General features: G+C 41.8%; 1 non-coding gene across 1 annotated transcript; it reads left to right on the top strand.

Annotated features, from left to right (window-relative positions):
* The first annotated feature begins 20,826 nt into the window (after positions 1–20,826).
* Positions 20,827–20,898, top strand: TRNAC-GCA. Its single transcript has one exon. It is a non-coding gene; the product is annotated as a tRNA-Cys (tRNA).
* The last annotated feature ends 1,035 nt before the right edge of the window (positions 20,899–21,933 follow it).

The raw sequence follows: 21,933 nt of genomic DNA on the forward strand, positions 1-21,933 counted from the left end.
GGAAACCTGGGGAAAGACTGGTGTTTACAGATGGTGTCACCATCCCCACCTGCTCATTCAGATCTTTGGGGTGGAGCTGAGCTTCGGGGAATGTTGGGTTCCCCGTCTCTATTATGACAAGTCTGTAAGCAGTAGTTGTGCAGCACACCACCTCATCACCAATGATCTAATCAGATCCTTTACAAGTTTCTGATCACGCAGAATGTCCTTCACTACATGCAGAGTGGGTAGCCTGATGCTGCTAGAAGTTCTGCCACTCACCAAGAAGACTTCATTTATCACATTTTCTGGGCCACCCCTGCCTGTGAAGTGCAGCAGATTATATTTTACATATACATAAATATACATTCATATAGAATTCCTCCTCAGTATTCTCAGATCCCATTTTTGTTAATTTGTCTACTTGTTAAATTTATTTTCAGCTCCCAGACTATAAGTAAGGATATCTTTTGTGATCTATATAGTTCTCTTTTGTTTTTCACATGATTGTGCTTTTTCTTGGTAATTTTGTTGTTTTAAATGGGCCCCAAGTGTAGTGCTAAAGTACTGTCTACTCTTCCTAAGCAAAAAGTAGACTGTTATGTACCTTACAGGAGAAAAAAAAAAAAAACTTTTTAATAAGCTTCATGAGCTATGATGCTGCTGGCCCTGAATCCAATTTCAGTAAATCAACAGTAGCTATTAAAAAGTGTCTTCAAACAGAAACGTGTATATTATAGAACGGTGTTATTATGTGTTAGTCTTTTGATCAAAACATGTGACCAGAGTCCCACAGGAAACTAACAGTATTTTCCTAGAAGCACTAGTTGATTATTAGATGATTCAATGTCTGGGGCAGCTATACAGGACAAAGCTATTGCAAAAAACTGAGAACTGACTCTGTGTGTCTGTGTGTGTTACACATATTTCTTCATCTTCTTCAATTCTTCTTAAAATGTAACTGACACTATTATAATAAAGAGGTTAGGTCTCTGTTTCCTTCTTTAAGACTGGATGGGGGCTTGTAACTTGTCTGATCAGGAGACAGTGGTGGAAATGATGCCCTTCGTTGTCTGGGGTTATGTCATCCAAAGAATATAGTTTCTGTCTTTCTTTGGAAATACGCCTGTAGTGCCTTGACTTGTCACATGAGAAGTCCATGCAGGAGGACATGCTTAAGGGTCCCCTTGTGTTTCAGCCCCAGATTTTGAAGCAACAACCAGCATCAACTACTAGATGTTGAATGACCTAACGAGCCCAACCCCAGACTGAAACAGAATAGAAACTGATGGACAACAGCCTAGGCTGAAGTCTCTAACTTGCCAGCACTAAGAGAGATAGCAGTAACAACAAAAGTTGTTTTAAGCTACTCTGATTTGAGGTACTTTGCTAAAGACATCATCCTTAGAGCAGACTCAATGCAGTTGCACTTCAAATGAATATAAACACCTGCCTCTAAAGGAAGAACTCCTGAGGATGCCACAGGTGTGGGCTGGAGAATAGCAGAGCAACAGCAAGACTAAAGGCTGTGGGAATGTGGGTCCTCTGCTCATGCAATTTACTCCATAATTTCCAGATCTTCTCGGGCCTGACTTCAAACAAATCCTTTCCGTTTATGGATGGAATGCTCATCTGTGTATCCACCTTTATGATTTTTAAATTGAGATGAACACCCAGCTCATGCTGGGAAGCTCAGCAAGCATACTCTCTTGGTGTCCTGTGGTCAGGCACTCCATTTCCACCAGAGCCTCAGGAGCTCATTCTCAAAGGAAGGCAACTGTCTGTACAGTGGAACAGTTTCTACTCCCGAACAATAGGCGTCTAGGCTGTGATGACTACCTTAGAAGAACTGGAGGCTTCATGGAGCATCCATATGTGATAAACCATTTAAAAGCAGCATTGAGGCTACTGGATCATGAGGCCCATGTGTCAGGGCAGAAGCATCAAACAAGGAGCCTGTATGACAGCCCTCTAAACTGTTGGACTTGTGGGTGATCCTATGGAAAACAGGATGATGTTTCTTCAAAAAATTACAACTAGGATTTCCATGAAACCATCACATCCCCTTCTAGGTATAAACACAAAAGAGTTGACAGCAGAATCTTAAAGAGATAGTTGTACACCTATGTCCATAGTCACACTATTCACAATAGCCAAAAAAAATGGAAGCATCCAAGTGCCCATTGATGGATGATTGAATTAAAGAAATTATATACAGATGCAATAATATATTACTCAGTCTTAATACAGAAGGACATTTTGACATATGCTACAGTATGGATGAACATGAGGATATTATGCTTTGTGAAATAAGCCAGTCACAGAAAGACATATACTGTACTATTTCATTTACATGAGCTACTTAGAGTAGTCAGATTCATAGAAAGGGAAAGCAGAATGGTGGTTGTAAGACACTGGGAGAAAGGAGGAATGTGGAGTTGTTTTTTCCTTTTTTGAATGAGTATAGACTTTCATTTTTGCAAGATGAAAAGAAAAAGAAATCTGGAGATTGACTACATAATAATATAAATGTACTTAATGCTACTTTATATCTAAAAATATTTGAGAGATAAGTTGTATGTGCATTTTATGTCAAATTAAATTAAAATTTTTTAAATTATCAGTGACTGCCAAGGGCTTGTTGGATGGAGAAAGGGATGAACAGGGATGAACAGGGGAGACTTTTAGGGCAATGAAATTCTCTGAATGATGCAACTGTGGATACCTGCATTTGTCAAAACTTACAGAACATCACAAGACAAAGAATAAATCCTAATGTAAACTGTGGATTTTAGGAAAAAACAATGTACCATAGGAATCAGTTTTAAGAATTGCAGCACATTAAGGCAAGATATTAATAATGTGCTCAGTCATGTGTGACTCTTTTGTGACCTCACAGACTGTAGCCCCCTGGGTTCCTCTGTCCATGGGACTTCCTAGGTGAGAGTCCTGAGGTGGGCTGCTGTTTCCTTCTCCAGGGTATCTTCCTGACCCAGGGATCAAGCCTGTGCCTCCTGCTTCTGCTACACTGGCAGGTGAGGTTTTTTTTTTTTTTTACCACTGAGCCACCAGGGAATCCTGAAATCAACAACAGAAGCAACTATATGAGGGAGATGGGAAGTATATGGGAACTTTCTGTACTTTATTCTCAATTTTTCTAACACAAACTTAAATAAACTAACTTTTAAAAATTGTCAGGTTTAAGAATTATTCTCTAGTTTCATTCTTTTACAAGTGGTTGACCAGTTTTCCCAGCACCACTTGTTAAAGAGATTGTCTTTAATCCATTGTATATTTTTGCCTCCTTTGTCAAAGATAAAGTATCCATAGGTGTGTGGATTTATCTCTGGGCTTTCTATTTTGTTCCATTGATCTATGTTTCTGTCTTTGTGCCAGTACCATACTGTCTTGATGACTGTGGCTTTGTAGTAGAGCCTGAAGTCAGGCAGGTTGATTCCTCCAGTTCCATTCTTCTTTCTCAAGATTGCTTTGGCTATTCAAGGTTTTTTTGTATTTCCATACGAATTGAAACTAGATCATTTTCTAATACCATACACAAAAATAAACTCAAAATGGATAACAGATCTAAATGTAAGACCAGAAACTATAAAACTCCTAGAGGAGAACATAGGCAACACACTCTCCGACATAAATCACAGCAGGATCCTCTATGATCCACCTCCCAGAATACTGGAAATAAAAGCAAAAATAAACAAATAGGATCTAATTAAAATTAAAAGCTTCTGCACAACAAAGGAAACTATAAGCAAGGTGAAAAGACAGCCCTTGGAATGGGAGAAAATAATAGCAAATAAAGCAACTGACAAACAACTAATCTCAAAAATATACAAGCAACTCCTGCAGCTCAATTCCAGAAAAATAGAAGACCCAATCAAAAAATGGGCCAAAGAACTAAATAGACATTTCTCCAAAGAAGACATACAGATGGATAACAAACACATGAGAAGATGCTCAACATCACTCATTATCAGAGAAATGCAAATCAAAACCACAATGAGGTACCATTTCACACCAGTCAGAATGGCTGCGATCCAAAAGCCTACAAGTTATAAATGCTGGAGAGGGTGTGGAGAAAAGGGAACCCTCTTACACTGTTGGCAGGAATGCAAACTAGTACAGCCACTATGGAGAACAGAGTGGAGATTCCTTAAAAAATTGCAAATTGCCTTATGACCCAGCAATCCCACTGCTGGGCATACACACCGAGGAAACCAGAATTGAAAGAGACATGTGTACCCCAATGTTTATTGCAGCACTGTTTATAATAGCCAGGACATGGAAACAACCTAGATGTCCATCAGCAGATGAATGGATAAGAAAGCTGTGGTACATATACACAATGGAGTATTACTTAGCCATTAAAAAGAATACATTTGAATCAGTTCTAATGAGGTGGATGAAACTGGAGCCTATTATACAGAGTGAAGTAAGCCAGAAAGAAAAACACCAATACAGTATACTAACACATATATATGGAATTTAGAAAGATGGTAGTGATAACCCTGTATGCAAGACAGCAAAAGAGACACAGATGTATAGAATGGACTTTTGGACTCTGTGGGAGAGGAAGAGGGTGGGATGATTTGGGAGAATGGCATTGAAACATGTATAATATCATGTTAGAAACGAATCGCCAGTCTATGTTCGATACAGGATACAGGATGCTTGGGGCTGGTGCACGGGGATGATCCAGAGAGATGATATGGGGTGAAAGGTGGGAGGGGGGTTCAGGATTGGGAACTCATGTACACCCATGGTGGATTCATGTCAATGTGTGGCAAAACCAATACAGTATTGTAAAGCAAAATAAAGTAAAAGAAAAGAGAAAAAAAATTATTCTCTAAATCTATCAGAGCAGCATTCACATGTATTATAAGTTGTCTCTAAAATCCAAAGATTCCCAATGAAGATTATAATTTATTTTCTCCCATGATGGATGGCACTAAGGAACATACTTCAGCGGGTATTTCTGAATCTGATCCAGACCGCTAGGTCCCTAGAAACTTCATTAATGTATAAATATCATTGAAATATTTCTGGCATAATGTCTCCTATTAAAGCATCTAGAGTTTTCCTATGTTCTCCTATCCAACAAATAATGTCCTTTATGTTATGTAATGGTATGATATACTAGGGGAAATTAATATGAGAAAACATTGAATATTATGCTAAAAAGAGCACGTTGAGTTGACATAATTCTAAAACAGTGCCTTGGTATTGCTGTCTTTGCCAATTGAAACTGGACTGCTCCCAACTGCATATATTAATTGGGAATGAGAAACCAATTATTTGATCAGTCAATTAGTGGCTGCATATCAGCTGCCAGATTTGTTTCCACAAAAAGGCCCAATCTGGAACACATCCTGCAATTCGTGCTAACACCTGATACGGTTTGCGCGAGCCTCCACCATCTTCAGAATCAGTCTTGGCGTTCAACTCAACATGTTAAGGAACCAAGAGAGAGATGCTGCCAGTGGTGAAGGACTTTCATTCCCACCGCACGTTGAGGAGCCAGGGATATGACCACAGAATGGGTTCCTGGGCTCTCGGACCCACTGCATGACTAACCGAGGCCACATTCCATGGATTGCCTGACCAGCATGAGCTCTCACTCTTAACATACAGACACTTTGGGTTCCAACTGACTCACGCTAAGAAGCCTAGAAGATCTGGATCAACCCCTTTCTCTATTATACAATAATCTTGTTAAATGGCTTTGGGTACTTTCGGGAAAAGCACAGAGGAAGAACCACAGTACACATTTCAGGTAGGATTGCATACAGGTACCATGAACACACATCTTCAAATGTATCTACTGATTCCAACGTAATATCTTCTTAATTCAAGGGGCCCTGGTCCAGTGACAGTTATCATGTCAGGCCATACATTCTCACTTTAGTTTCTCAAATCAGGTTTCTGCTCATCAGACACGTGGTTTCTATGGCTCAAGTAGTGGGCTGTGAGTCTATGCCATGCCTTTGGATTCAGGACCAGTCAGTCACCATCACAGATTCCTGTGTCAAAACACTGACACTTAGGAATATCAAGAGTGACATTCCATCCTTGAAGTCTTGTATAGTAACAGGAAGACCTTCTGTGGGGTGTTTATGTGCCACCAGCATCTGTACCCTGCTTCTGTGAGACCCTGAAAGTCTCTCTGAAATCAAAGAGCTCCACCCTTTTGCAGAATTTCCCTCTATCATTTTCAGGTTTCAAGGTGCTGATGCTTTCCTCTACAGTAAAGTCTTTAAATAGTTCAGAGAAATGCGTTTCCTGCGGGTCTTCCCAGGGCTATGTTCAGGATGTGACTGAGTCGATCACAGACCAGAATCCCATTCAGCATTCATTTCAATATTCACTTCTGAAAATTTCTTCCTCTACAGCATGCCAGGAAAATTCTGGCATGAGAATCTTTTCTATTATAGACCACCACTTAATCTAGGCTAACACATTGGATTCTAAATTTTGGTCGAGCAGATTCATATCAATAAAAATGTTATCTCATATAATCTTAGATTTTGTCCCTTTTGATATTTTATAATTAGGATCTATTCTTATGCATGCTTCCCAATTTGTGAGGATAAAAGTTCAGAAGATTTTATAATTCTTTTATGTATATTTTTTCTCCACCTAGTATAAATTTGCAATTGTTTCCTTGGAGACACTGAAATTTTACTTTCATTTTGGTTTGCAAGAAAAAAAATAGACTGTGTCAAGGGAGAATCTTAAGGAGGGTAGGCGTTCCTTTATGAAACAGCTTTCAGACGGAGTCTCTACAAAATTTTTAATAAAAGGGATGTCTAGTTCACTCAGATCAGGAAGAAAGACTTCATTCTTCTACAGAGGGTACTGAGAATGATTCCATCTGAACAATTTCACTTGAACTCCTTGTTTCCTGCTAGCATGCTGCTTGATAAAGTGGTTAATACCAAAGATGGAGACCTGTCTACATATTTGTTGAATGCACAGTCTCCTTACAGGCAAGATGGGGTTCTGAAAACCTGTGACACAAGTAATGTCGTAATTACACAGTTATTTCCAGACATGGAGAAAGACGAAATTCTGTTTGGGGTCACATCTTTGGTTGAGGACAGACCCCTGACTTGAACCAGGGGCGGAAGTGGTGAGAATTCATGAGGCTCTGGACACACTTTTAGGAAAGTTATACCAAGACTTGGAGATGGAGTAAATGTGCATATAGGAAAAGATGAATGTAGGGAAATAAGTGGTAAAAGCCAGGCTGAGAGAACAATTTTAATTTAGACATGATAATTTTGAGCTAGCATTGGCCATCGAAATGGAGCGAACAAGCAGGCAGCAAGATAGAGAAATTTAGAGTTCAGAGCAAAGTCTGCCTGGAGACATAATTCACAGTTAGCATTATTAATAAATAATGATAAATGCCAAATCACCAACATTATGCTCAGTTGAAAATAAGAATTCAATAAACAGGGAATTCCTATCTCTATGGTATTCCAAGAAAGACCAAAATAGTCTGTACTCAGAAACCCCCTACTATTAATAGTCAGGGACATAGATCAAAGTGGAGAAGATTTTAAAGAGTAAAACCCACAAGTGTAAAATATACAGTCAATAAAATAAATATTGCAGTAGATGTAATTTTGAAAATAAGGCAAACCACAGGGAGCTCTATTTCTCCTGGATGAAGCTGGGTTTATGTATCAGCTGGAGAATTCTCTGTAGCCTTGGACAATACCTCACTGAGCGTATAATGACCAGAAAGGTGGAAAGGAATTAAGCACCGTGAGTAATATCCTTTGTAATGTCTCAGCGAAAGGTTAAGGAAATTTCATTTGCTGTGAGGAGATAGAAATAAATTAGTTGAAGTCACCATGGAAAATCAGGCGGGCAGGAACAGATAGTGATAAGATCCAGAGGAATAAATATGAGATTTTTAAAAATAGACATTTTAATTCACAGAATAATAAATGTGAGAACAATTTTAAAGATGAGAACTTAATGCAGAAAGCATACAAATTTTTCTGCTTAAGTTAGAAAGGGCTGGATATCTTTATAAGACAAGCCAGTTGTTATGATTTTTGTTATTATTTATTTACACATTTTAATGGGCAGGAAGCAAATAAATTAAGGCTTGAACATGGAAATCCTTAAGATTCTCAGAAGACTCAGAGCAAAGGAGAAAAAAAATGTTGGAAATAAGATGGTCAGAAGCCCTTTTTGGAATTTGACTCTCTTACTAGTCATAGTTGTTGAAACATTAACTTTGCATTTCTTCTTTTAAGGAAATTGGGTTCTAGTTAACTATGTACATATTATTATATTAATTGAAGGGGCTTCCATCCCTGGGGTGGAAAGAGACCCTGGAGAAGGAAATGGCAACCTGCTCCAGTATTCTTGACTGGGAAATCCTGTGGACAGAGGAACCTGGTGCACTACAGTCTACCAGGTCTCAAAGTGTGAGACACGACTGAGCAGTGAAGCACAAACACACACACACATCCACACACACACACACGTGCACATGAGCCTGGTATGCTAGTAACGGGTAAAAAGAACACACAATGGATTGCAAAATAGATATCACTTTTAATAATGTAACCTGGAGGGTGGGAATGGGGATAAATGGAGCTGAAGTCACAAACACCCAGAAGTTAGAGTTGCCAGTCCTCATCTGTTTCAGAGATAAATCCAAAACTGAAGAGGAAGGATGGGTGAGGTAAAACAAATTGCCCACCTAGGTCCTGACCAGAGATGTGAATTGGGGGAGATGATGGTGGCAGAAGTAATGGGATGTGACCTCTGGATGAGGCTCTGCACTTTACCCCACTAAGCCCACTTTGCCAATTTGTGTGACCAAGTTACACCCTATTTTAGGTAGAGCAAATTTGGTACAAATTTGCTTGGGAGGACATAGCCCACCTCCAAGCAGCTGAAACCATAGATGCTGGTAACTAAATTCATTGACCTCTTTACTGTAAAGGCCAGAATTAGAGTTGACCATTTTTGGAGATTAATTTGTGTGTGTGCAAAGTCTCTCAGTTGTGTCCAACTCTTTGAGATTCCAAGGATTGTAACCCGCCAGGCTCCTCTGTCCTTGGGATTTCCCAGGCTAGAATACTGGAGTGAGTTACCATTTCCTCCTCCAGGGGATTTTCCCAATCCAGGGGTGGTACCCACATCTCTTATGTCTCTTGCATTGGCAGGTGGATTCTTTACTACTGTACCACCTGGGAAGCCTTGATTTTAATTTAGCAGACCAAAATGATGCAATTAAGAATACAATTTTTTTCTTCTCTTTCTGCTGTAATTAATCCCATTACACAGATGAGGGAAGTGGCAGCACATACAGCAAATACTAGCAGCACTGAGAGAATACTTCAACAACTGGCTACAGATTCTGTGGGGTTTGCATTCTTTAAATACTTCCTTGAAGGTGTGAATATATTCATGAAGGGCCCATCAGTGAATGAACAATAAACAGAGTGAAACTGTTATTGAGTTCCCCAAACATACATATGCTCCCTTCAAAGCAGGGTCATAGAAGCATACCACTATATTAAGAAATCTGATTTCAAGCTCCAACAGTGCCCTTAATGTTTTATCTAATGCCGGGCCATTTCAAACTACTCAGAAACACTGTCTACTCAACCACTGAATAGAGATGAACATTCTGCCTGTTCTACTTCACAGGGCATTTTTGTGGGTACAAGAAGATGATGCACTGGAAGTCCTTAGGAAACCATGAGACATCACACAGATATAGAGTGGACGTCTAAGCAATGTAAAACCTCACAGGTAGTGAAATTTTTCCCCTGTGATTATCAAGATGTTGATGAAAAACAGATACCTGAAGGAGATAGCCTAGGGTTATTAGCTCAGCAGTAGGGACCAGCCAGTGGAGAAGGCAGGCACCCCACTCCAGTACTCTTGCCTGGAAAATCCCATGGACAGAGGAGCCTAGTGGGCTGCAGTCCATGGGGTTTCGAAGAGTCGGACACGACTGAGCGACTTCACTTTCACTTTTCACTTTCATGCATTGGAGAAGGAAATGGCAAGCCACTCCAGTGTTCTTGCCTAGAGAATCCCAGGGATGGGGGAACCTGGTGGGCTGCCATCTATGGGGTCGCACAGAGTCGGACACGACTGAAGCGACTTAGCAGCAGCAGCAGGGACCAGCCAGAGCCATCAAAGTTTAGAAATTTAGAGCCAGAGAGTCTTCAGAGATCATTTAGTCTGACTCCCTATTTTTTATATCGAGACTGACTTAAAGTCATCTTGCCTATGAGATACAGAACCCTCAATAAAAAGTGGTCCCTGTTTGTCTTACCCTTCCTTATTTGTTGTTGTTCAGTAGTTAAGTCATGTCCTATTCTTTGCAACCCCATGGACTGCAGCACAACAGGCTACTCTGTATCTGTCCCTCAGTATCTCCCAGAGTTTGCCCAAGTTCGTGTTCATTGGGTTGGTGATACCATTTACCTTATTATAAGTGAATAAATTGAGGACCTGTTCAGATCCTCAGGAGCAGGTATGCCAATCCATCTAAAGATTAAAATGTCTGGTTGCTGTCAGAGGCTCTTTGCATTACCCAAATTCAGTTCAGTTCAGTGGCTCAGTCGTGTCTGACTCTTTTTGACTCCATGGACGGCAGCATGCCAGTCTTTCCTGCCCAGCACCAACTCCTGGGTCTTGCTCAAACTCATGTCCGTCGAGTTGGTGATGCCATCCAACCATCTCATCCTCTGTCATCCCCTTATCTTCCTGCCTTCAATCTTTCCCAGCATCAGGGTCTTTTCCAATAAGTCAGTTCTTTGTATCAGGTGGCCAAAGTATTGGAGTTTCAACTTCAGCATCAGTCCTTCTAATGAATATTCAGGCCTGATTTCCTTGAGGATTGACTGTTTTGATCTCCTCGCAGTGCAAGGGACTCTCAAGAGTCTTCTCCAACACCATAGTTCAAAAGGATCAATTCTTTGGCACTCAGCCTCCTTTATGGTCCAGCTCTCATATCCATACATGACCACCAGAAAAGCCATAGCTTTGACCAGATGGACATTTGTTGGAAAGTAATGTCTCTGCTTTTTAATATGCTGTCTAAGTTTGGCATAGTTTTTCTTCCAAGGAGTGTCTTTTTATCTCTTTTAGTTTTAGTACATGGTTTTATATCCAGTGAGTAAATTGTCACTTTTACCTGTTCAGGTAGGAGTACATCTCTTTCTTTCTCATTGAGTTGAGAGCAGCTGTTCCAGGTTGGTGATTAACTCTGGCAAGGGTTAGTCTCTCAAATATGTCTCCATAATCTACCAGCTGGCTGAACTTGGCCAGTTTTCTGAACCCATCTGATGCTGTTGGTCTAAGTAGAACATGGCAGCATTTTAGGTTGTTGCTGAATTAATGGATGAGAGAGTAGGAATGGATGCCATGTAGCTTAGCCACACCACAACAGTGCTGCTTGCCAACCATCCCCAAGCTTGGCACAAAGCACAGGTCACCACACTCACAATTCTGCAGGCCAGTCAGAGTACCCTACACCTGGCTGTGGGCGGCCAGGTGGGGATTCCTCTGTCCTGTGGTTCTTTAATCTTCCGGATCAAGAAAGATTGCTAGAGCAGTCCTTCTTGTGCTATGGCAGAACCTCAGAAGCTCTAATGTAATATACGAGCAGCTCTTAAGTCTCTGTTTCTATCACCTTGTTAATATCCTGTTTAAAGCAGGTCACACAGCAGAGACCCAGTCGAGAGATGAGGAAGTATGCTCCACCTGCCACGAGGTCGCTGTATGTGCCATATCTGACCTCAGTTGGGAGGCAGATATGAGTGGGCTGAACTGTGTTCCCCTCAAATCCATATGGTGAAGCTCTACCCCTCAATGAGACTGTGTCTAGAGACAGGGCCATTAAGGGCGTAACTAAGGTTGAATAAGGTCATAAGGGTGAGCCTTAATCCAATAAGACTGATGTCCTTGGGAAAAGCAGAAGAGACCCCGGAGCATGACCTTCCAGGGGAAGACGTCACGTGAGGATGCTGTGAGAAGGCTGGTGTCTGCTGGCCAAGGAGGGTCATCCCATTGGAAGCTGCTCCTGCCAGGACCTGATCACAGTCCTCCAGCCCCCAAATGTGTGAGAAGATAAATTGATGTTCAGTCACCCAGTCTCCGGTCTTCCCTTGTGGCAGCCCTGGAAGTTTAACGTAGAGGGTCACAGCCTACCCTCATGGACATGGGAGTGGACGGGGGGGATATTTGTTTGATGATAATCCATTTTACCATTGGTACACAGTTTATATTCCAAACCAATTTTTAGTCTGGTGGAAGTAAATTTTAGAGAACATTGCTGCCTGCTTGAGAACTCACAGTCAGCAGGTGACAGAAAAGAGTCTTGAAACAAAGGCTTCTTAAGTCAAGCCTTCTATTTCTTTTTATTGGATAACTTTTTTCCTTCCTTAGAATTCCGGCTGGTAACATAGGTGCAGCCGTAGAATATTATGTGAGTGGGGAATGAACAACTGTATCTCTTAGAGTCTTGCTGGGATGGTGATGAAGCACCAAGAATGAAACAAGACGTTCAATGAGGTGTAAGCAGGGCAATCTGAATTAAGGGAGGCTAAAGTGTGAGCCCTTGGGCTGCAAGGAGATCCAACCAGTCCATCCTAAAGGAGACCAGTCCTGGATGTTCATTGGAAAGACTGATGCTGAGGCTGAAACTCCAGTACTTTGGCCACCTCATGCGAAGAGTTGACTCATTGGAAAAGACTCTGATGGTGGGAGGGATTGGGGGCAGGAGGAGAAGGGGACGACAGAGGACGAGATGGCTGGATGGCATCACCGACTCGATGGACATGAGTCTGAGTGAACTTTGGGAGTTGGTGATGGACAGGGAGGCCTGTTGTGCTGCAATTTATGGGGTCGCAAAGAGTGGGACACGACTGAGCGGCTGCACTGAACTGAGCTGAACTGAACGTGTGTCTAAAGAGAAGGTGACAAACCTCTAGGTTTAGCTTCCAGTCTGTTACTTAGGAGCAGGATAAGAATAGCATATACCCTGGAGGTTTGTGTGAAAATGAATGAAGTAATGCATGTATAAAGAAATTATTACAAAAAAGTGTCTTTATAATGCTAAAACAATGATAGATTTTACTGTTATTTTGTTGCAGTGTCAAATCTGACAGATCAAATGACACATCCTTGAGTCAGAGAAATTTCTCCCATGGATGATGTTTGCATGACTCCTCTTCTTTATTTTTGGGCTTCTTAATAAAAAGGGAGAACTAGTCAAATCTCGCTCATCTCAGAATCACTGTGGGCATACACGTGTGTGTATGTGTGTATGCCGGCGACATTAACTATCTCTGCTACGATCAGAGGAAAATTAAACATGTGGTTTAACTCTCAGGGGCAAGTTAACTTCAAAAGTTTTCACGCGCAGTTCCCCTCAGGATCAACTTTCCTGAAGCGTCCTGTCTATTGCTATAGGTATAGTTGAAATTCCCTGCGAAACCTGTGTACACATGCCAACAGAAGCACACACCGACACAATGTGAACACAGACCCCAACATGTATGCCACCAGGCACACTGGAACACACACCAGCACACACAGACATGCACACAACCACACACGCGTGCACACTTTCTCTTATTTGCTCACACGATGCGTATCATCCTTTACCTCTCATTTCGTTTATCGTATTCTTGGAAAAATTTTGTGACTCTCATGATCAGCTTGTGTTTACTACATGTAACGGTTAAGTTTTTATGAGTGGGCTATGCCCAGATCTTTGGTAAGACAGTAACTCTGAGTACATCAATGAAGGTGTTTTTGGATGTGGTGTTCATTTGAATTGGTGGAAAGAGTAGAGCAGATGGCCTTCCCAGGTGCTGGCAGGCATCTCCCAATCTGCTGAAGGTGTGAACAGAGCAAAAAGGTGGAGGGAAGAAGGATTCTCCGTTTATTTGACTTGGCATCAAACTTCCTCTGTTCAAAGCTGCCCTGGGGTCTCAGACCTGCAGACTAAGGCTGGAATCCACACCATTGGCTTTCTAGTTCTTAAGACTACAAACTACACTTCTGACTTTCCTGGGTCTCCAGTTTGCAAAAAGCAGATGGTGTAACTTCTCAGCCTCCATGACTATGTGCGTCAGTACCTGTATTAGAACTCTTTACAGATACATGCTATTGGTCCTGTTTCTCTGGAGACTTCTAACTAATATCCTGCATTGATTCACTTTCACATGTTTTCACACTTGAATTTGTCTTTTTTAGCCACTGGTTTAAGGGTATACCCTTGAGGCATGAACAAGATAAATTTTTGCTGTCATTTCCTTCATACCAATTAAACTGCACTAAACACCACCAGGGAGAAGGCAATGGCACCCCACTCCAGTGTTCTTGCCTGGAGAATCCCCTGGATGGGGGAGCCTGGTGGGCTGCTGTCTATGGGGTCGCACAGAGTTGGACATGACTGAAGCGACTTAGCAGCAGCAGCAGCATACACCACTAGTAGATTCCCCCAGTGGCTCAGCGGTAAAGATTCTGCTTGCAAGGCAGGAGCCGCAGGAGATTTGGGTTCAACCCTTGGGTCGGGAAGATCCAGGGAACAGCAACCCACTCCAGTATTCTTGCCTGGGAAATCCCATGGACAGAGGAGCCTGGCAGGCTACAGTCCCTGGGGACACAAAGAGCCAAATACGACTGAAGTGACTTAGCACGCACACATGCACCATAGCATGTAATAGACACTCAGTGAAAACTTTTAATTCAAAACCGTTTAATAATGAATAAGTATATTTCTAATTTACATATAGATTATTGTATTTTATTAAGAATTTGTAATATAAGTTTGTAATGTCTGGATCTCATATCTATGTAATATAAATTCTGAAATCTTCTGATTATAAAATTAATAGGTATTTGTTTTATGGATTGAAAATAATGCTAATGAATGTAAAAATATTTAAAAATCAAATTGAAAATCACATTTAGAGTCAGTCTCTGTTAATATTTAATGACTTTCCTTCTAGTATATAATTTATAATTTTACATTATACAGAACTGAGACCACACTTACATATTTTATCCTATTTTCAATTAATATTATATATTGAATATTTTCCCATCATTAAAAATTGTGTGAAATATATTTATGCCTGCATAAACAATAATAAAGTGATTTAGGTGTGTTAATGTAATCATGTCATGATAGAATTAAAGTGAATACATTAACAGAATCTTTTCCCCCATATGGATACTTCCTTTAAGCCAAAGCTGTTTATTACCAAAATGACTGTGTGCTTAGTTAGTAAGCTGAAGTCAGTTATCCATAGAGGCTAATACCTTTATCACAGAGATTAATGGAATGGTATACTTAATACCCCACATACAATACTCAACAGCTGATATATGCTGGATGATATAAATTTCATTCTGTACAAGTTAAGCTGCGATAATATTCACATAATATATTACTAGATTTTCTGGATGAGAATAAAGAGGTTAGCATGAGACAAGTTTTCTGTCTTTTGGGTGTAAGCAATCTAGTTGAACGACCAGGCAGACACATATGAAATAGTCAACCACCCCAGGGAGTGAGACTAGGAATGCATTGGGTAGACGGACAGTAGTGGTAGAACGTGGAAGGGGAGCGTCTATCTGGATGGGTGCAATCAGAAAAGGCTTCCTGGAGAAGCTGGTCTCTGCTCTGGCTCCTGAGTACTGGAGGACAGTGGAGCAGTGGTGTGCACTCAGTGCCTGTTGCAACCACCCCTCATCCCGAGGCACGGTCAGCATTCTTCTACCGCCAGCAGTGACACTCCCATTTGAACACTGTCTGACTCCAGATCTATGCTCTTTAAATGGCACTCTTCATGGGATAACTAGAAAGAAAGGGAGAGCATTAGGCAGAGAATGGAGCCATCAGAAGCCCAGAGGAACATGAGATCCGGGAGTGAAGATGAACAGGGCACAAGCCAAGTATGTCAGAAGTGGGGCGGAGGGGGACATTTTGTAATGCATTGAAAGCGTGGCTGTGATGAGGTTAAATAGACACAGTGTGGTCATACAGTTGTTCGGTTGCTAAGCTGAGTCCAACTCTTAGCCCACCAGGCTCCTCTGTCCATGAGATTTCCTAGGCAAGAATACTGGAATGGTTGCCATTTCCATTTCCAGGAGATCTTCCTGACCCAGTGATTGAATCTGCGTCCCGTGCATTGGCAGGAGGCATATTCTTTACTGCTGAGCCACCAGGAAAACCTGGGGCCATACAGTGGGAGATGCTAAGTGACAAAGGACATCACCCACAAGGACACCCTAGAACGCTGATTCCCAAGTGGTCCCATGATCTTCCTGACTTCAATTTTGTAGCCAGTTGACTGAAAACTGCCTAGAGAGAGAAATAAGTTAGAAAAATCTCTATTATTTTGGGAATATCCTAGTAGGTGTGTGTTCATGTGTACATATGTGAATGTATGTGTGTGTGAAATCATGACATCCCAACTTCTCTGACATATTGAAAACATAACTGAAGGCCTTTTGTACATCTTAATATTTGTAGTCAAAATGAATCATTTTCATGTTCTATAATGGCGATTAGATGTCAAAAGACCTGGTCCTTGCCCTCAGACTACAGAGTAGTGGTCAATGTAATCAGGGAGTTTCAGAAAGTCTCCCTCTAGGAAATATTGACTGACTTGAGATATTTAGGATAAACTGTACAAATAGGAAAGGAAGGAAAACTCAGGCAGAGGATTCTTATATTAGAGTCTTTATAATTTGACACATCAAGGTTCATTTTTGAAAAAAAATGAAAAAACCCAAAAGCCAAAGACTGGGTGAAGTATGCAGAAGAGGGAACATCGTTTCACATGCTACTGAAGGGTCAGCAGGGGTGGATTCTGCAGGGCTCGGGGTCTGTACCCCAAGAAAAATGAGGAGCCAATAAGTTTTCAACAGAGCCTCAATCTGACCAGATTTGAGCTAAAGGAAAGGGTTAGGATGATGACAACGAAAAGAAGTGAAAGGCCATATGATGTCTAGTCATTCCACAACTGGGCAAAGTTGATCAAGTCAGGGAATCCTAGCCATAAGCAGTGTTAAGGACATTGTTCACGTCGTGAACACATTTAAAAAGACCTGAGTTTTGCACAAAGGGACAGGAGAAAGGAGAAAGAATGCAGCTTCTACATCATTCTCTATAGGGAGCCACAGTGTTTTAAATTAATGAGTGCAGTGCAGGGTGACCGATGAGAGTCAAAAGTAACTAAATTAAGATCACAGGTATGAGTGCACCGGCTTCGTTCACATTCAGGTCCTGGCACTTACCAGGGGTGGGGTGTGCAGCTAGTCACCTGAATGCTATCTACAATCCTTACTTTTTACTTTCATAAAAAGTGAATAATTATTAACTCCCATTGTATAGCATTTGGAGAAGGATTATATATGATGTAGGGCAAGTAATTAATACAGAGTACAAAATCACCCAAGAATGTTAGAGGTGGTGGCCTTCACAGAGTTTCCAGCCCAGTTGTTGTTGCAATGTCATTGTTAGAATTATCTTAATGATCGTTGTTTTAAGAACTTTAGTAGATATATTCTTTGGTAGAGTCAAGGATTAACTTGACCCATTTTCTTGACTGATTTAGGAATAGGTCAGGATATGGGCTTCCCAGGTGGTATTAGTGGTAAAGAACTCACCTGCCAATGCAGGAGACATAAGAGACAAGAATTCGATCCCTGGGTGGGGAAGATCCCCTGGAGGAGGGGATTGCAACTCACTTCAGCTTTCTTGCCTGGAGAATCCCGTGGACAGGGAAGCCTGGGTGGAGGAGGGGCTACAGTCCATAGTGTCACACAGAGTCGGACATGACTGAAGTGACTTAGCATGAACCCAGGGTAAGGGAAGATTTCAGAGAAGATAAAAGATTTGAGACTGAGTCAACCAGAAATTCTACAGAGCACCTAGTAGTTCAGACATGAATCTGCTACAGCTAACATTTGCTGACCTTTAGAAATATTGTGCAATTAATTTTCAAACAATTATATCAGATTGATGCTACTACTATCCCTCTTTATTGGTGTGGACACTGAGTTGTAGAGGGGTTAAGTAAATTACCAAGGAGCATTCAGTTGATAAGCAGAGAAGCAGGAATTTGAACCCCAGGAGCTTGGATCCAGAATGAGCATGCTTTATGACAAGGTGACACTGTCTCTGTTACATTGCAAAGGACAGTGGTGAAAGTGACCTGAATAATACTGCTATTGGATGAATTTCTGATTTCTGTGTGGGTGCTATGGGTGGATTCACACACAAAAAATACTATTTCCTGTAACAAATTACTAGAGAAACTCATAGAAAGGATATGACACAAAAGCCATACTATCACTTTTTTCTCTTTATTTGTTTGAGGTTTCAGCATAAAAGATGCATCCTTGATTCCACATATGGTGAAATTCCATGTATAAAACTCTTCAATCACCAGAACACGCAAAGGAAAGCTGTATTCACAGACGAATCGTGTCTGCAATCAGCCTTGAACTTCCTGTGTCAAACGGAAGAAATGATTTTCTTTGGTAAGGCAACATTTGATGCAGATGGATGGGCAAATTACTCTGCAGTGCCTGAACCCTCTCTGGCAAAATGAGGAAGACTTGAGTCAATTTGATTTGTGGGGAAAACTGCTATTGCTCAAACTAGCCGACCATCACTAATGTTCTGTGCGAAGCTGATGAGTTCAGAGGTCTCTGGGATGAGCCAAGGCTGTGGAATCAGGGGTTACATCCTGCGGGTGTCCTTCAAGACCAATTCAACTTTCATCTCCCTGACTACTGGGAGCAGAACAAATGGCTGGCGGAACACGTGGTGTACACTTCCTGCCTTTTAGACCTCATCACAGCAGAGTATTAGACTTGAACCCTCGTGCCTCCACAGCAACACCAATTTGTGCTGATGAGAACCATTTACATTTTTTTCTACCCAAAGTCCCTGAGTTCAGATGATGAATTGCTACACATACGACTTGCGCATCACAGCTGGCTGCAGCTCGACTGCAGTGCTCCCAGTTTCCTGCCTGTTCATCCTCCATCTCCCGCTGAGCCAGCATGCTGCCACGTCTATCGATACTATAATCTGCAATATAGAGTCACACAGTGTCCAGCTCACCAGTCCCCCCTCTGCCCACTCCCATGCCAATGCTGCTCTAAGTCAGCTGATCCTTTGAGTGAGATACCACAGCCTGCTCTGTCCTGCCAGGCCCACCTCTCTCCTCTTCAGTAGTGGGTGTCTCTACTTTCTTTTCATCCTTTCTTGCAGATGTAGTGAGGAGAAGGGCCAAGATGGGAGGTGCTGTAGCACAGCAGGGTTGCCTATTAAGATCTGTTTCTATTTAGCACCTATGTTAAACAAGTCTCCCCAGGGCCCTTTGGGATATGGCCCATGGCACAGAGGATTAAATGAGATGGACTGGGGTTAGGGTTGGGTGGATGAAGGTCTGGCCACACTTCCTGCTCATTAATTCTTCCCCGCTCTTATTGGGCTTCTGGGCCTGGACTCTGACTCACCCTCAGTGCTCTTTCCTCTGGTGGGGTGGCTGTCTCTCCCATCACTCTGCTTCTCACTGGTCTTTCCCACCCTATGTTGTCAATCAGAGCTTTCTAACTCTGACCGTCTTTGTCAAGATTCACTTTCTTTCCTGTGCTTCTCCTAGAAACCATGCAAATAAAGGGATGCAGCCAGACCTATTGGATTGGAGTGAAGAGAAGTGCTATCCAAAGAAAATGACCATTAGTAGGAGTATCAATTTCTTTTTCAATATGAGAGGAAAGGTCTGACCTCCACTTTAACTGTCTAGGAACCACAGTTTACATGAAATACCTAATATGTTCATACAACAAAGAAAATCAGTCACAGTGGTTTCACTTCAGAGAAAGGGATAATAGCATCAATTCAGCCTACATGTCAGCATATCTGAATCTTAACTCCAAACGCTATAGCCCTGAATACATCTTATTTTGTCGGTTTTACACTATTATTTATTTGAACTTCTGCTTCTCTACCCACCAACTAGGCTGTAAGAGCCTTGCATTCAGTGGCAACATCTGCATTTATATTTGAATTATCACCCATATCATAGAGGTCCCTCAGGGAACATTATCTCTACCGTCAGTCAAGTCAAGTCACTCAGTAGTGCCTGACTCTTTGCAACCCCATGGACAGAAGCTTGCACCAAGCTCCTCCGTCCATGGGATTTTCAAGGCAAGAGTACTGGAGTAGGTTGTCATTTCCTTCTCCAATCTCTACCGTACACCTCCCTATATAATATTAAATGCATAGTTATTTTATCATTTGACAAAACAACTTATAAAAAGGTCATAAGATGTTTTACGACTTAACACTGCCAGATATGCAAACTGAGGCACAGAGCCCATCCTACCTCAAAGTCAAAGTCACCACAAGAAGAAAATCCTGTCCACAAAACACGCAACAGGTGACCACCCAGACTCCTTTATCAGAGAAAGATACCTGTCGTCTATGAATCCATTTATTCATCCTTCTATCCATCTATTCATCCATCCATGCATTAATTTATCACAAACATACTGGGCACTTATGTACCAGGCAATGTGATGGTCATTGACGATATGGTATGAGCAAAAATGAAACTGACCTCTGCCCTCAAAGAGCCTGCAGTGTGGTAGAGAAACAGACACGCGTCAAAGAGTCAGAACACATGAGCCTCAGGTGGTACATTGGGCAGTGGATCACAGTACAAAATGCTCGCTAACACTTCCTCAGTGAACAGACTTGTCAGGGCCTGTGTCTCCTGGAAAGACATCACTCTTTCAAGTCCATGGGCTTCCCTGGTGGCTCAGATGGTAAAGCATCTGCTTGCAGTGCAGGAGACCCAGGTTCGATCCCTGGGTTGGGAAGATCCCCTGGAGAAGGAAATGGCAGCCCACTCCAGTACTCTTGCCTGGAAAATTCCATGGACTGAGTAGCCTGGTAGGCTACAGTCCATGGGGTCGCAAAGAGTTGGACACGACTGAGCGGTTTCAGTTTCAAGTCCCAGGCACCCCTTCCAGCCACCCACAAGTTTCCACTCACCTCCTTCTTGTTCCAATGCTGCAATCAACCGGGGTGAATAGAAAGGTCCCAGTAGAGCACTGGGTTCAGGCGTGGATTCTTCTTTGCTGCTGTGTCAGCCACGGCTTTGATGCTGAGCAAGTGCTGGGGTTCTTCTCCAGTTCCTTAAACTTCTGTTTTTGTTTTCCTTCTACTAGGAAAACAAGTAAAAGAAAGCAGTGTTAGAACTCTACTGAAGACTTGAGTGATGGAAAGAAGGGTGCTCTCATTTAATGAGATGCAAAAAATGAACAAATGTTCACTAAATAGCTAATTTGTATACTGAATTTAGGGGGTGTCTGTTAAAATCCAAAGTGGAAATATCAGCTCACTTAGTGAAATGTTCACAGCTTCTCAGATGCCCTTATCAAGTTTTCAGAAGCTTATGGCTGTGATTATAGAATATAGGCCACATTGCAACTATAGCTATTTAAATGCTGCCTATATTTGCCATGGTAAAGTTTTCAGCAAATAAATAAAAGTTAAAAAAATAGCAAATACTTCATAGAGGGATTATTGTTCACCCTTTATCGATATGTGTCTCCTACTGCTGCTGCTGCTAAGTCATGTCAGTTGTGTCCAACTCTGTGTGACCCCATGGACTGCAGCCCACCAGTGAAAAGTGAAAGTGAAGTTGCTCAGTCGTGTCCGACTCTTTGAAACCCCATGGACTGCAGCCCACCAGGCTCTCTGTCCATGGGATTTTCCAGGCAAGAGTCCTGAAGTGGGATGCCATTGCCTTCTCCAATGTGTCTCCTAGGGCTGTTGTATAAACACTCAACCACCCACTCTACCACACCCATAAAGAAGTGTACACAAATGCACACACAATAGGAATTTAG

This window comes from Oryx dammah, unplaced genomic scaffold (genome assembly GCF_014754425.2).
Source record: "Oryx dammah isolate SB20612 unplaced genomic scaffold, SCBI_Odam_1.1 HiC_scaffold_19, whole genome shotgun sequence".
Classification (NCBI taxonomy): Eukaryota; Metazoa; Chordata; class Mammalia; order Artiodactyla; family Bovidae; genus Oryx; species Oryx dammah.